We start from the raw sequence: 16,883 nt of genomic DNA, 5'->3' as shown, positions 1-16,883 counted from the left end.
TCTGACCCCATTCTATTTCCTATATGTTGTCACCTAATACTAATCACAGAGCCTATGTACAGTAATGGTGCACACTTGTCAGTTCTGAATCTGAATCTCATTGTACAGATGGAGCCTCCATTAACTTGGCTGTTTCTCCGCCTAAACAGAGGTTTAGTCGCATCTAGGCACTAGCTTAGGTTGCTGAGTTTAATCACGGATAGGCGCGTTGAGGCACGACTACATACTCAACATGCAATACATATCTCCACCACTGGGTGGCTAATGCTCCACTAATCCAGTACTTTAGAGCGAATAGTGGCGGAATGATCTACAGTACAAGCTTTGGCAAATGTGTGTGCCGTTAAGGGTAGACCTGGCTAGCTGCAGCACATGAATAGGTAACCAACCTATGCGTTGACAAATTATAATACAAAAGATGTGCTGCACTCAGCCTAGTGTGTGAGGATTGTAGTGCTTGTAGTGCTTGTTACCAATAAAACTGATCTAAATTCATAAATTGTATACTTTACTAAATGAGCATAAACCAAGTATTGGATGTAATATTATGCAGATAAGTAAAAAAAATCAAGTGTCACTGCTGTGTTCAGCCTAATGCTACAAATGAGAATAATTTGTATTTATATAAATGTATACTTTACTCAGTAAATGTAATTAAATATGAAAACACAAATTTTGGATATAGTACTGAACAAGTACACGATGAATGTGAATTATGTAAAGGGAACGGAGATTTGAGCTTCGATGGCGGAAGCAAGAAGAAAGGAAGAAAAGGGAAGAATGAATGAAAAGTGTTTGAGGAAATATATTGCTGTGTACTGTGAAATAGGATGAGGAATGTGATCACTTTGGATAGTAAAACAATTTAGGTGTATGGTGGTAAACAGTCCTGGATTGCTTGGTACTTGATGCCGACTCTGTATATTGCTCTCTGCACACGAAATCAAAATGCTATTAAATAAAGCAAATTGTCTCCATGGAATATAATAAAGTCAGTCGTGCTGCCAAACATGGGCTATTCCACTTATCCACTACCCTTTCTGTGAAGTAATTTTTCCTTAAATTTCCCCTGAACCTGCCTCCCTCCAGTTTCAGTGTATGTCCTTGAGTTCTAATACTTCTCTTCCTTTGAAGAATGTTTCCCTCCTGAACTTTGTGAAAACCCTTGGTATATTTGAAAGTTTCTATCATGTCCCCCCTTTCCCTACTCTCCTCCAAACTATACATGTTAAGATCTTTTAGCCTTTTCGGGTTAAGTTTTGTGATGTAGGCCATGCACCATTTTAGTTGCCCTACTTTGTACCCTCTCTAATGTATGTATATCCTTCTGGAGATATGGTCTCCAGAACTGGACACAGTATTCCAGATGAGGCCGTACCAATGACCTATACAGTGGCATTATTACTTCTTTTTTCCTGCCACTGATTCCTCTCCCTATGCAACCAAGCATCTGACTTGCCTTTCTCATTGCTTTGTCGCATTGCTTCCCTGCCTTTAAGTCACATGAAATAGTAACTCCTAAATCCCTTTCCCACTCAGTAGTTTCCATTATAGTTGTTATGTTCTCTGTACTTGGAACCCAGGGGATAGGGTGGCAGCAGAAGACTTCCAAGTACAGATGCGTGAAGCTGCGACATAACCGGGATACGCAGCAATACCTAATGGGAATCCTGACTCCGTTGTCTCTCCCAAGTGGTCGGTCAATGCCTGTGAGACTATGGTTTCTTGGGCCCACGGCACCCGCGTTTGACGGGTGGATTATGTCTGCCCGACTCCGATGCCCCCCCCCCGTCTTTGTAGGTGAAAAGGCATTAACCAAGACAGAGAGAGAACAAGAGGAAAACGAACTAAGACAGACACACAAGAAAATCGGGGGAAACCGCTAAAAAACAATAAACTAGTATATATGCGGCGCGGCCACCATCAAAACTGTAACCAAGGTAATGCTGCCCGAATACCAAACATGACACCATCATAATTCAGCGAGGACAGCACTAGCGGAAACCTCCACAAAGAAACACAAAAGCCAGAAAGTAAGAATAAATACAGCCACAGTCGTAAGGTGCAGCAGAGCCGCTACTCACGACATCGGTAAGGGTGCACGCAGAAGGAACAGGAACCCCAAGGCTGCAGATACAGGATAACAGGACTGGAAGGCTGGATACAAATTTCCAATGATCAGACTCCGGACACCAGGACTTAGGATACAGGATTAACTGGCTGCACAGGAACAATCCAGGGGCAGGACACAGCTCCACAGGTTCTCACTGAAGGTAGGAATGCAGGCGGAGAGTAATGAACTCCGGATTCTGTCAGAACTGAGTACACAGGATTCTAGCTGGATACCACAAGGAATATAATAGCACCAATACAGGATTCCACTATCAGACAGGGCATGGACACAGATGCAATACTGGACATGAAACTAACCAGGGACATACAGGTATCATAACAAACTTCTATCACCAGCACTGGACTGCAGAGCTAGCTGGGTAATAAGGGAAGCACGCCCCAATCAGGGTAGCTGTAAGCCAGGCACAAGGTAATGGCCAAAATACTGGCAGGTAAGGTTACACAGACAAGAGCCAGACTGCAGTACAGAGACTCACCACATAATGACCAAATATCTGACAGGTGAGGCTTAACACATAGAAACAGGCTGCAGTTACACAGACTCACCACCGGCGGCCAACAAGATTCTTCTAAACCAGTACAAGAGAAATCCTGGCATGCAAACAGAGCTATAACATAAAATTCATAAACAGAAAGCAAACAGGAATGAACAACTGCTTGTGGTTCATAACAGTACCCCCTCCTTGAGGGTGGACTCCGGAAACCCCATAAAAGCCAAGGGGAACAGAAACAGAAGTATGACATAAAATACACAACCAAAATGCAAAACAGGAATGAGCCACTGCCGTGGCTCTTACCAATAGTACTCTTGATACTATATGTAGCCTTTGGGTTTTTGAGACCCAAGTGCATGATTTTGCATTTTTTAGCATTAAACTGTAGTTGCCACGTTCTTGACCATTTCTCAAGCCTAACTAGGTCATCAATAATTTGTTTTACCCCTCCCGATGTGTCTACCCTGTTGCAATATTTGTATCATTTGCAAAAGGGCATACTTTCCCTTCAATACCATTTGCAATGTCACCAACAAAGATATTAAAGAGAACTGGTCCAAGTACAGATCCCTGGTGTACTCCACTGGTAACATTTCCCTCCATCGATTGCAATCCATTTACTACAACTGTCTGTTTCCTATCCTGCAACCAGGTTCTTATCCATTTAACTGTTTTACAATCCACCCCCACGCTTTCAAGTTTATTTAGCAGTCTGCGATGTGGGACAGTGTCAAATGCCTTACTAAAGTCTAGATATGCTTCATCTACAGCTCCCACTTGATCTATTAATTTCATCAGAGTCAAAAAAGTCAATAAGATTTGTTTGGCATGATCTCCCACCAGTAAAGCCATGGTGTTTTGGATCCTGTAAGTTGTTTGATTTAAGATATTCCACAACTCTTTATTTTAATAGTTTTTACATTACTTTCCCTACTACTAATGTAAGACTTTCTGGTCTGTAGTTACGTGCTTCTTCCTTGCTTCCACTTTTGTACAGTGGAACTACATTCACTCCTTTCCAGTCCTCTGGAATGGCACCTGTATTTAGTGACTGGTTAATTAATTCTGTTAATGGTGGCACTAGCACATCTTTTAGCTCTTTTAGTATCCTTGGGTGTAGCCCATCTGGCCCCATTGATTTATCCACTTTTAGTTTTGAAAGTTCTGTTAGGACCTTCTCCTCTGTAAATGTACTTTCTTCTACTTTATTTTTATGAATGTCTTTGCAACTTAACTGTGGCTCCTTCTCTTCTCCTTCTGTAGTAAATACTGAGCAAAAATAATTATTTAGGTGATCTGCTATTGCCTTGTCTCCCTCCACCAAATTCTCACTCTCAGTCTTAAGTTTTATTATTACTCCATTTGATTTTCTTTCATTTTTTACTTAACATTTTTTTTGCTCCCTTTATCTACTGACTGGGCAATTTTCTCCTCAGATTCTGCCGTTGCACGTCTGATCACTTTCTTAACATCCTTCCGTCTGTCAAGATACACCTCTTTGTCGTTATAAATTTGAGTCTGTTTGTATTTCCTAAAAGCCATCTATTTTGCTTTTACACTAGTTGATACTTCTTTTGTGAACCACACTAGCTTCCTTTTCCTGGTGTTTTTCCTAACCCTTTTGATACAAAGGTCTGTTGCCCTTAGTATTGCACTTTTCAGATTCCTCCAGTCCACCAATGAATCACTTAAACATCTCCCCATTTTTGCAAAGTCAGCATTTGTAAATTCCAACACATTTGTTTTTGTCCTGTCTTTATAATAAACCATACTGCTTGATGATCACTTGATCCCAGGTGCTCACCCACATATATGTCTGATATCCTGGCACCATTTGTAAGAATTAAATCTAATATTGAGTCTTTGCGAGTGGGATCCCTCACCAATTGCTTGAGAGATGCTCCCTGTAAGGAATTTAGAAATTTGCCACTTGTAGCAGAACCTGCAAAAGACCCTTTCCAATTTACATCAGATAAATTAAAGTCTCCCATGATTATGACTTCTCCCTTTAAAGCCATTTTAGTGATGTCCATCAATAGGTTCCTGTCCAAATCCTGCCCCTGGCCTGGTGGTCTATAGATAACCCCAATGCGAATAATGTACATCTCCCCAGTTTCTGTGGTGACCCAAAGGGCCTCAGTTTTGTCTTCAATATTTTGTATTAAAGTAGCATTTATGCTTTTTTTCACATACATTGCTACCCCTCCTCCTATTCTTCCCATTCTACCCTTCCTGAATAAATTGTATTCTGTAATAGCTATGTCCCATTCATGATTCTCATTGCACCATGACTCAGTAATTGCCACAATAGCCAGGTTATCCCTTGTCATTATCGCAATTAGCTCTGGAAGTTTGTCTCCTAAGCTCCTAGCATTTGCACACATAGCTTTAAGAATTTTGTTTGTGCATCTGTTCTTAGTAGACATGTCCAGAAAGTACAAAATAAGTGACAAGTTTAAAGTTGAAATTACTTGTTTGGTGATGTTGCTCAGTGTTTGGTATTTGTTTTTTTTTACTAATCAGGAATCACTCTGTCCTTCCACATCCCGCCCATTGTGCCTTATTAAGGGCAAACACATACAAATCATAAATGCATCCGCAAAACAATTGGCATCTTGACAACCTATTCAGAGTCAGTAGCTTACGCAATTCTTGACCTGCAACTCCTTCCCCTTGACTATTGCTTCCTCTCCTTGTCATATATGACTGAGATGCGACTGGAGCATACAATGAAAACCCATTACAGATAATGGCAGAATAGTGCTGACAATAACTACCCAAGTATACTAGAGCCTTTAAAATATGAAAAGTTGCAGACACAAATAAGAATATTTAAGAATACTTAAAAATGTATGTGCAAGCTTCCCTTACCCAGCACTCTTTATTTGTAAGTGTACTCTGCAGTGTGCAATCACTTTTGAAACAGTGTTGCAGCAGTTTGAGTGGTTTTGACTAACTGGGTGTCTTTATCGTGTGTGACCAAATGAACGCAGTCCTTATCAATGTTACACTTACACAATTATCAGAGCGCATTGTGTTCAGCACACGCAACTCGGACCGGCCCAGGTGGCTACATTTGAGATTTTTTCGGCAGCCATTTTCATTTAATTGCACCTACATGATCACACAACACTCTTATTGTACTTTTTTTTTACTTTGACTGTGACTCCACACCCTTTCTGGCCTTGCTCCAGGCTCCCTAGATGTATACAATCACAAACCATTCCTAAGGATTAAAAAAATGTGTGGACCGCAAAAAATGAAAATAAAAAAATGCAGCTAGAGACAAGGCACAAATCGCATGTGTTTCTCACTGAAAATAATAATTTATTTCTGACTCATACATTATAACACACATAATGAAGATGTATTTATTCTAGTGTATTAACACATTCTTCTAACATAAATTACTTGGGAGTGCAATTGCGTGTCTGTATATATATATTATATATATATATATATATATATATATATAATGTCGAAGTCAAAAATATTACATAGAAAGAACATACAAACTCTACACACATATAAGTCGCTATACTTGCGAGCACAGCAATATTAGGTAACATATGCATTTACACGGACATGCCACAGAGATGGATTCGACACTTTTATTTCATACACTACATAATTATAATAATATCAAGCGCCAGATATCATAATGATTTAAAATTATATAAGGAGTAATGTCATGTATGTGTATTATTTGAACGAAGCCAGATACACCTGTCATATTTGGTATTAAAGCGACCAGATTAATGTGTAGATTCATTTGATACTTGTTATTAAGTTGTAGGACATTGCAACAAATAGTTATGATTAAATGTATGAAAGCTAAAATCACTCTTATTAGGACAGTGGGCAGGAAGCTCAGGCCAGCCCCTTTTGATGTCTTCAAGGTTGAACCTGTTTAGCATATGAACCAACCAGTGACTCATCATGAATGAGAAAGTCCCCTCCCCCAAAACTAGATAACACATTGCTGATCACACAGGAGTCAGTTGCTTTTTTGTCACAGACGATGATGGAGTGCCTGCATGATTTTACAGAGAGAGAGAGTGATATGGAGGGACGGGTATATTAAGAGAAAGATATGGTAATTGTATCGCTGGCCTGTAACTGTATGTAACTGTAACTGTATGTATTTTGTATTAACTGATTACTGTGCTATTGTATCCATGTAACTATATGTATACTGTACATTGTAATATATTGAATCCATATCCTTTTAATAACAAATATATACATCAATGAGCTTTGGAACTCAGATAATGTGTGGGTGTATTGTTTTCTCTTATGGGATGCAGTGTTTTGCTATGGATAGCGCACATTCATGGCACATGGTAATAAGAGGTGCAGGCGTTTACAATATATATTAGAGCGGGCATTTTAAATATTTGTTAGAAAGCAATTTGGTATTTACAGATGGGTGCTCATCCGGGATATCATGGTCTTAATGATGCACTGTACATTATAAACGCGACGCTGTGGTCGATCAGCTTGTGGTGGACGCATCGTGAAGCTGAGAAAATCATATCCGTGTGTTCTGTTGTGCTATCAGTAAGCCAATGATATGAAAAAATTCAAGGGACAAGGTGTTTCTCATAATATTTAAGATGCTAAAATGTATTTTTATTGTTGCAAAACAACGTTCAAATAAGTCATATTGTGTTTGATTCAGATTGGATTGTTTATCTGTTAAGTAGATTTAAAAGTACATTTAAAAGTTGCTGCATAGCCTTGATATAGTTTTTTTTTTTTTTAAATTCGGGCCTAAAATAACTTCTGGTGCTTGTATAATGTGTGATTTCTTTGTGACAAAGGAAGCCGCATGGTCTGTCCTCCGTTTTGGACCAACCACATGGCCTGTCCACCATTTTGTGTAAACCTCATGGATGTGGAAGGGGGAGGAGCAGTGGCCATTTTAGGAAGGTCATTTTCTAAATAGCTGATTTTCAGTCTGCTCAGAACAATCAGTTTCCCTTGTCACATCAAGCACCATTTATGAGTTACCAATGCATTTATTTAACCCATGCCATAGTCAATTACAAATAGTTTCAATTGGGCCTAGTGAGAGTAAATGGTGAGATGTTTTTTTTTTTTCTCTCATTCTTGTCTGTGCGTAATTACTTTACATCAAGTGGGGGGTTGCACACAGATAGAAAAAGGAAGGAAAGAGGTTTGGGTGTTATTTTTTTTTTTTTTCCTTCCAAGACTTATAGAATCTGCTTACTAGGGAGGATAGCCATTGAAATGCAACTTAATCTGTGTAACTGTAACTCAGTGAAAAGCAAATAGCTTTGCTATGCAAATAAGAGGTAAGGTGTCTCATAGGAGACCAGTGAATGGTACATATATATATATATATATATATATATATATATACATATTATAATATTATTATAATTATGTGTATATTTATATCAGTGTATGTTCTGCAGGATAGCTATCCAATCTGAATCATTTCATTTAAATTATTGATTATTGCTAGATTCATTTAGATCTGTGTGAAACCGGATACATTTCTTGCTATATAGTTAAAACTGAAATAACAGTGTTTAAGGAAGTAAATATAAAGCACAACATGCAAGTCTGGCCCGGTCGTTAAAGGTTTATACAAGAAAAAAACTGGGTGTTGTGTTAAGTGATCGATTATAGTTAGTATTGCTCACATTTATAGAGTCTGTGTGTTTGTTTTATTGCGTACGCACATTGGTACACGTGGTACGGAACGTGAGGACAGCGTACAAAACGTGCACGTGGCGCAAGGCCACACACGTGGCATAGGGGTGCGCACCGTTGCGTAATTACGCAAGCTTGAGTAGGGTTGTGTGCGCATAATAAAACCACACAATATTTGTTCAATTAAGGTGGGATAGTAGCCATGCTACAATAGCACAAAACTACCCGGTTCCTAAAGCAGATTAGTATAAAACTTTTGTTTAAACTGTATTTCCTCTGGGGGTAAAGCTGCCAATCAGAACGAGTGAAAATTTTCTGTACAGAAAAACAAAGCGTATTTGAATAAGTGAAAGCAGGATTGAGTGGAGCTGAACCCAGGAACTAAGTGGTCTAAGTGATAACACTGGGTTAGTAGAGACCCGGTGGCGTAGGGTTCGCTACCTTGCATGACTAAGTGGTCTTAGTGGTCTTAGTGATCCCATACAACTAAGTGGTCTGGAGTGGTCTAGGCTAAGTGGTCTACAGCAATCGTAGGGCATATAGATAACTAGTATCTATAGGCTGTGCTATTGCATTGCATGTCTGTGTGTTCTGCACAGCACAACGTGATACCATTGTGTCATATGCACTGTGGAAGAGCATACGGAGACGTGATTGTATAGACAAAGGGGTTTTTCTTAGATAACGTCGGGAAATCTCCCTGGTGGGCTTCACTGGAAAGGGTGAAGGATAGTTATCTAATTTTCTGTTTTTCACCCTACAAACAATTCCAGTTGAAAGATGCCGAAAAGGAATTTTTCGCTGCCTCTCTCAGGAAAATATTCCAACAGAACTTCCACCGAAAGAAATTACGGTGCTGTAAGGTCTGATAGGAGCCCTTAGTTGGGTACATCGCCTTCGCTATCGACAGTGTGTGGTAGTACCGGCCAACGTGGGCGAGAGTGGGTGGAAGCGCTCGGAGCACTTTCAACGTCGCCTTATATTGAGTATTTTGGTATTTGTGGGAATAGCCGAGAAGGCAAGACCCACAAATTATGGGAGCCAGTTGCTCAACTAACGGACGTATGGTAGGCAGGGTTCAGGCAGAAGAGTTGGGACCGAGAAGGTCAGATCATGTGTGGAAAATATGGTCCACACGCTGAAGTTTATTGTGATGAATGGGTATGTATGACTGACAACGATAGGGTATCATTCCCTGGGATGGGCAGCTTTGAACCAGAGGTATTGCAGAACTTAAGGATAAGGATATGTCTGATAAAATCCCGAAAACAAAGGGTCAGACATACAAATTGTTTAAACCTGTGGCAGCAAGAGGGGTTGGTGAGTTTGATCCTAAGGTATTGCAGGTGGTATGTCTAACCAAAGTCATATAAGACAAGAACGGAAATATAAGAACTGTTTGAACTTGAAGCAACAATAAACAAGTACGGAAAAAAAAGAGAATGCAAGTACACCGCCTTATGTAGATGTGGAAGCAGTTACGGCCAGCATACAAACTATAGAAAATAATAAAAATATGAAAAATATGACTGTAACCTATATATGTACTAATGAATGTTGAAGTCTTATTTAGGAGGAGAAGGTGACCTGATTGTTTTCAGCCATTTCACATGTACCCAGAGGAGTATCCAACCGGTAAAAGAAGAGCAGTAGCCTGTAGGGGAAGTGGCTGAGACCAGTGGAACAGGTAAGTATGGTATCATTTGTGTACATATATAGTAAAACCCCACATTAAAACAAAAAAAAATCAAGAAAGTAATGTCAGAAATGGAAAAAAAAAACCTGTCCGCAGTTTAGTATTTGCCAGTAGGAAAGCAGACAGAGACAGGGTAACCCCCGAGTATTTCTTTAAGTTACCATATAAGTATTCATACCTAGTAATGCCCCTAATCAAGATGAGCTCGAAAATGTTTGTTGGACCATGTACAGACCCTTAATACAGGATGAGAAGGATTGAATGAATACTTCGCATGACCTAGAAGCTTGTTAAACTTTTTTTTTTTTGTCTCTTGCAGTAATAGAAAACTCTCCATCTGGAATAAGATCACTGGTAAACACTAATTCGGCAAATGGGAGGTGGCTGTCTCTGTGCTAATGGATGGGCTCAATAAGGCATTGAGGGTCAGGGTGCAGACTTCTTTGCAAAATTGGAAAGGGGTCACATTAGCTAATCTTAGAGAGTGTGCTATTGAACATCAGAAGAATAGTGCTAGGCGCAGAGAACAACAGGTGGAGAAGTTGAGGACGGTAAGTATACTGGCACATACAGGAAAGACCCATCAGTCCAAACCCCAGATCCCTAATGGTCAATAATATGTTACACTTGTAGGAAGGAAGGGCATTTTGCCAGAGATTGTAGGTGTAGTAGAACACATAGTCAATATAGACCCCCTAGACAGAAAACACAAGCCACATTATTAAACACATAGACGGGACCATATAGTAAGGAATCACGAGCCATATAGAAAACACAGATTCGGGGAATGGGAGTAACAGGAACGGTGCAACAATACCCTTTGAGTAGGCCTGCAGAGATTACGATAGGGCCCTTGAAAACCAAACATCTTTTCTGCTGGCTGCATCGGCTCTGACTAATCTACTCGGCAGAGATTTATTGTGTAAAATGCGGTGTGTCATATATTGTACTCCTGAGGGTGTCTTCTTTGATATACCTGAGAACCATGCCCAAGAAGTACAAGATATATTAGACACCCCTCAAAGGGTAATGTCGCATTCTACTGTTCTAGATGCATGTCCATCACAGGTAGAGGAAATTATCTCACAGATACCGGGTTCCTATGAACTTAGGATGGACAGGACACTGGATTGATGGCTGGGTCAGTCCCAATAGTGATACGATAAACACAGAATTTTTTAAGGGGAGTAGACCAAGTAGAGAATCACTTCCCCGTAGTGCCCAATCCAGTTGTCAAATTTTAATAAACTCTTCACCTCTACAAACCCAGTATATCTCAACAGCACGATAACACCAGTATTACTGCAGTGTGCTTTGTCATGCACAAAGGGTGGAGAATGGGAATACTGGTGAAGGGAAATTTTGTATAGACACTGATATGCCTGTTGGTGAATGGCAAACCTGACATTTTCTTTTTCATTTTCTTCTTCTTTCTCTCCTCTAGAGATGTTTTTTTTGTTCTTTTTTTTGAGTTATGCTCATGATAACTACATTGCAAACACACAATAGTAAATTAAAATGAAAAATTTGTGTTCCCTACAGGAAAAGGCAGTCTGGAGGACAAAGGGGTATGGCCAGGAGTCCTCAGGACTGTGGACAGGTGGACATGGTAAGCCAGTAGCACCCAGAGCATACCTTCCAAGTCTAGCTGAGGTGGCACACGGTCTGACTCATCTAGGCAAAGAGGGTATGTGCAAGCTGATGAGAGCCTAATGGTGTGCGCCAGGATTCTACTCTCATGCAGGTAAGAGAGCAATGACCTGTCTTACTTGCTTGAGGAAGAATATTGGTAAGGCAATACCAACAGAGCCATCCCATATTCCTCCTGCAGACGGATCTTTTCAGGAAATACAAATCGACTTCGTACAGTTAACACCCTTTAGGAACTATTGTTATGTATTGGTGTGCACTGATGTTTTCTCAAACTGGATAGAGGCATTTCCTGCCACCTCGGATGCTGCTGTGTTTACCGCAAAGAAAAATTGCGCAGAAATTTGTGTGTAGATAATGGTACCTCTAGAAGTAGGAGCAAAGCTTGAAATTGTACTATTGTGATCATAGATACTGCCACTAGTATTATGTAGCATCGGAACCACTCCCAGATCTTCACTTAACGAATCACCCTCTTCGAAATTTGTTTTGGTTTTGGTATTTGTGTCTTTTTGTTGTTTTTGGAAGACAACCTCATGTCATGATTGATCCACACAATGATCAGAAATACACCAATGAGGTGACAGTACAGTACCTTATTGAGATGAGCCAGCATTTGAGAACTTGACAAAAGAACTTGAAACTGTTGATTGATGGTATGCCAAATACTAACTGTCTTGATTGTGAACCAAGAGACTGTGTGATTGTTCTTATGCTCAGGTTGCCTAATAGACAGGTGGGAAGGACCATACCAAGTTTTGTTGACAGCACTATCCCAGTGAAAGTAGCCGAGAGAGAGACTTGGGTCCACGATTCCCATTGTAGGAAAGTCGGTAGTCCGGAAGGAACTTGTAAATGGAGTGAGATCGCAAAAGTATCACCAGAGACTCTGTTCCGTGAAGACTGAGAGGCGGCACTGTTGAACACTACCTGAGCGTACTAAGGGATTACAGAAAGACCAGTCATTGTAATTGATTTGTTATGAAGAAGAGTTGTTTTGTTCCATTTCTCTTTTCTCTCTTTCCTGCCGACAAACATTTTTTTTTCAGGACATTCTATTTTTGCGAGGTTTTTTTATGAGGAGTCGAGTGTGGGACTGGAACTGGTTCTGGAGGAAGGAGTGATTTCCTTATAGGATCCCAGGATTAGCCGATCAGTTTGTTAAAGTCAGAGAAAAAGCAAAGGTCTAGTAGTTATGGAGTTCGGAGGTAATCAGGAACAATCAGACAATGGCTATTCACACATTGCAGATAAAGAGCTCATTAATATATGTGGAAGAAAGGTTTATGAGTGGCTCTACCTGAACTCCGAAGGTTTATGTTATTTAGGAAGGACACTACTTATAACCCTTGTTCAATTATTAAACAGACCTAGCATATGTTCCAGAAATGGAAACAATGTTCAGAAAATGATAGGAATATGTATATCATGAAAAATTTTATGTCACTTTCACGATTTGTTTGTGTCTTCTTCATCTACCCAGCAGAACCTCAATCGAATCCAAACATCAGTGTACAAAGACGTAGGTACATGTATGTGTGAAATGTTCATGCAAATCAGACAAGATAGGCCAAAGCACTGTCCCAGCATACTCTATAGGTTGAATGTTGTCCCACACCCAACCAGTGGTCCCGTGACCGCCGAGTGCATATAGGGGATGTCTCGTCCCCCTCCCTGTCTTCCCCAAATATAGTCAAGTGTCTGATTTGCAAAATGAATACATACTTGTGTCTAGGTCACCGATTATTGTCTGAAATATTTTTTTCTTATGTTAATATTTGATGGCAGTTATTGTTTACTGCCAAAGGGTGGACTGTCGAGGTAAAAAATATGACATAGAAAGAACATACAAACTCTACACACATAAGTCGCTATACTTGCAAATACGCGCAGCGAGCACAGCAATATATGGTAACATACACATTTACACTGACATGCCACAGAGATGGATTCGACACTTATTTCATACACTACATAATTATAATAATTATAATAATATCAAGCGCCAGACATCATCATGATTTAAAATTATATAAGGAGTAATGTCATGTATGTGTATTATTTGAACGAAGCCAGATACACCTGTCATATTTGGTATTAAAGCAACCAGATTAATGTGTAGATTCATTTGATATTTGTTATTAAGTTGTAGGACATTGCAACAAATAGTTATGATTAAATATATGAAAGCTAAAATCACTCTTATTAGGACAGTGGGCAGGAAGCTCAGACCAGCCCCTTTTGATGTCTTCAAGGTTGAACCTGTTTAGCATACGAACCAACCAGTGACTCATCATGAATGAGAAAGTCCCCTCCCCCAAAACTAGATAACACATTGCTGATCACACAGGAGTCAGTTGCTTTTTTGTCACAGACGATGATGGAGTGCCTGCATGATTTTACAGAGAGAGAGAGAGAGAGTGATATGGAGGGACGGATATATTAAGAGAAAGATATGGTAATTGTATCGCTGGCCTGTAGCTGTATGTAACTGTAACTGTATGTATTTTGTATTAACTGATTACTGTGCTATTGTATCCATGTAACTATATGTATACTGTACATTGTAATATATTGAATCCATATCCTTTTAATAACAAATATATACATCAATGAGCTTTGGAACTCAGATAATGTGTGGGTGTATTGTTTTCTCTTATGGGATGCAGTGTTTTGCTATGTATAGCGCACATTCATGGCACATGGTAATAAGAGGTGCAGGCGTTTACAATATATATTAGAGCGGGCATTTTAAATATTTGTTAGAAAGCAATTTGGTGTTTACAATAACACATAAGATCACTGTGACATAGAATCCACATTAAATGAATGAGACTCGTACCGAGGTTCTCACCCGTGTGGACTGGTTACCACATGTTGTATACAGAATAAAAGCTCCAATCTCTGCATACTAGTAAGGGCTATACTGCTCTGGGAACCGGGACCTCACACCGTGCCAGCGGCTTACGGGACATTGCCACGGCTCGTCAGCTTGGAGGCGGGAATGTCTAGCAGGTCACGCCTCTATGCGTTTCGCATGTAGCTTCGTCAGCCTTCTGATATTTACACTTACTTATCTTACTCCAGGAGTCCGGAGTCTCTACAGTAGGGGTGCAGCGGTTTTTGAAAGGCCATTAATCTAGTGCTATATCCCAGAGTTTTTGATGACCTTGAGGATTTCTTTCCATCTTTTAAGTGGAAACTGAACATTGACCAGCATACCTGTACACCATTTCGTTGAATATATATATATATATATATATGTATGTATATATATATATGTATGTATATATATGTATGTATATATATCTATATGTATGTGTATATGTGTATGTGTATATATATATATATATATATATATATGTAAAGAAACCAGAGGACGCTATAACTTTAGTTATGATTGTCCATATGAGTAAAAATCCAGTGCTCTAGATTACCCATTGCAGCCACTGAAGGCGCAGGAGCTCTGTTTATACCCACAGAAGGACTTTGATGTGCTTACTGATCCTCCAAGGGATGTGATTGGCCAGTGGTGATTACTAGATATTGTCTTATAATTGCCTATTATTAGGTATAATTTGTGTTATGGGCCCTATTCATCCATCTAAGAACAATTTTTGGCTGGTGGAGTCAATTATTTCCCAAACCTTTTTTAAAATAGTGATTTTACCTCTGATGAAGTCCTGCGCAAAGGACAAAATGCATGGGGTATTAGGTGATTGGATCCATATTGTCTACATTGGTACTACCAATACTGAGCTCACACCCTAGGGTGGTTGTTGTCACATCTGTTTCCATGTAGCATTGGTTCTTTGTTAAAACTTTCTCTACAATATAAGATCAGATTTCTATATTTTACTTTGAATGTCATGAATAAATTCCAGATAATATATTAATAAAAGGCTTCTGGTGCTGTTTTTTGGTGTCTGTTCTGGTGTGAGGGTATCTTCAAGATATTACTCCGCTGAATGCAATATACGGTGATCTGAGCTCCATTGAACAACAGTCCCAGGCTGGGATTCCAATAATGTCCGGCTGGAACTACTTTTGAGCACTGGACTTTAACTCATATTGACTTATTTATGGACAATCATAACTAAAGTTATAGCGCCCTCTAGTCTCTTTATTCCTACATTTCTTGATTCCCACTAACAGGGGTTCTGCTCCGAGGTTTTGCTTTTGAGGCACGTGAAAAATGTATTTGGAAAATATATATATATATATTAGGGAATATTTGGTAACTAGTACTGTGATTATTGAACTTTAGTATTATTTTTGTTCAATTTAGTAAAGATTTCTCTAACTGGATGTCTTTAAGTATGTTCGACAGCAACCCCACAGATTGGTCCTCTGCCTGAAAGGGACTCTTGGGTAAATAGATGAAAATTTGTTTCTTTAGGGGTCACCTATTTATATAGATTTCTATAGGTTAGTACCTTTTATGTGCATCATACATATACTGTATATACAATACAGAGATTATTTTATTTACTATGACAAATTGTTCATTGAGTACAACCACATTAAATTTTTTTTAGATATTTATATATTTAATAAAATACTTTCTTAAAAGATTCCTATAAAATTGTTGAAACCTTGCAACGACAAAACAATATTTTTACTAATACATACATACAAATAAGTTTTCAACAAGTACTTAAAAGACAGTTCTTTTCTTTCATTGTGAATCCAGACAATATATCATCAAACGCATTTCGTCATCAATGACTTCATCAGTGGTGTCTTATAAAAAGAGCTAGAACATAAAGAAGGTTGTATCAATATACCAAGCATATAATATACAAATGGACAACGCATTTGTAATATAAAAAATATGAAAAAATTCAAAGAATATTTGTCTATCAATACTTGTATTTTATTTTATTGTTTATATCTGTGCGCAAGAATTAAGATAAATATTTGTAAAATACTTGTAAAGTGCAGGTTATCAATGGTACCGGATTTACTACATACACTACCCAACACATAAAAACAAGTAAAACATCACTTATTCACAGAAAATAATGATAGGAATAAAAAATTAAGAATTATAAGTAAACTAAAACAAAGACACTAATGATTAGCTATACAATCTTTATTATTACTCCTATTTATATTTGTATTCCTATTCTGTATTTTTTATTCTGTCTTTTTTGTTGTTCTAGTATATATCCACACAAACACCAATATGAATTTATGTATTAATATAATGTCACTAATGTTTACTT

The 16,883-nt window shown here is 38.8% G+C and overlaps 1 protein-coding gene across 3 annotated transcripts in view; it reads left to right on the top strand.

Annotated features, from left to right (window-relative positions):
- PLEKHG7 (pleckstrin homology and RhoGEF domain containing G7) overlaps positions 1-16,883 on the top strand; it is a 355,229-nt gene that overhangs the window by 266,797 nt on the left and 71,549 nt on the right. The window lies entirely within an intron of this gene.

This window comes from Pseudophryne corroboree, chromosome 6 (assembly GCF_028390025.1).
Source record: "Pseudophryne corroboree isolate aPseCor3 chromosome 6, aPseCor3.hap2, whole genome shotgun sequence".
NCBI lineage: Eukaryota > Metazoa > Chordata > Amphibia > Anura > Myobatrachidae > Pseudophryne > Pseudophryne corroboree.
Note: the sequence above shows the minus strand (reverse complement) of the source record. Positions and strands in the feature narration are given on the sequence as shown.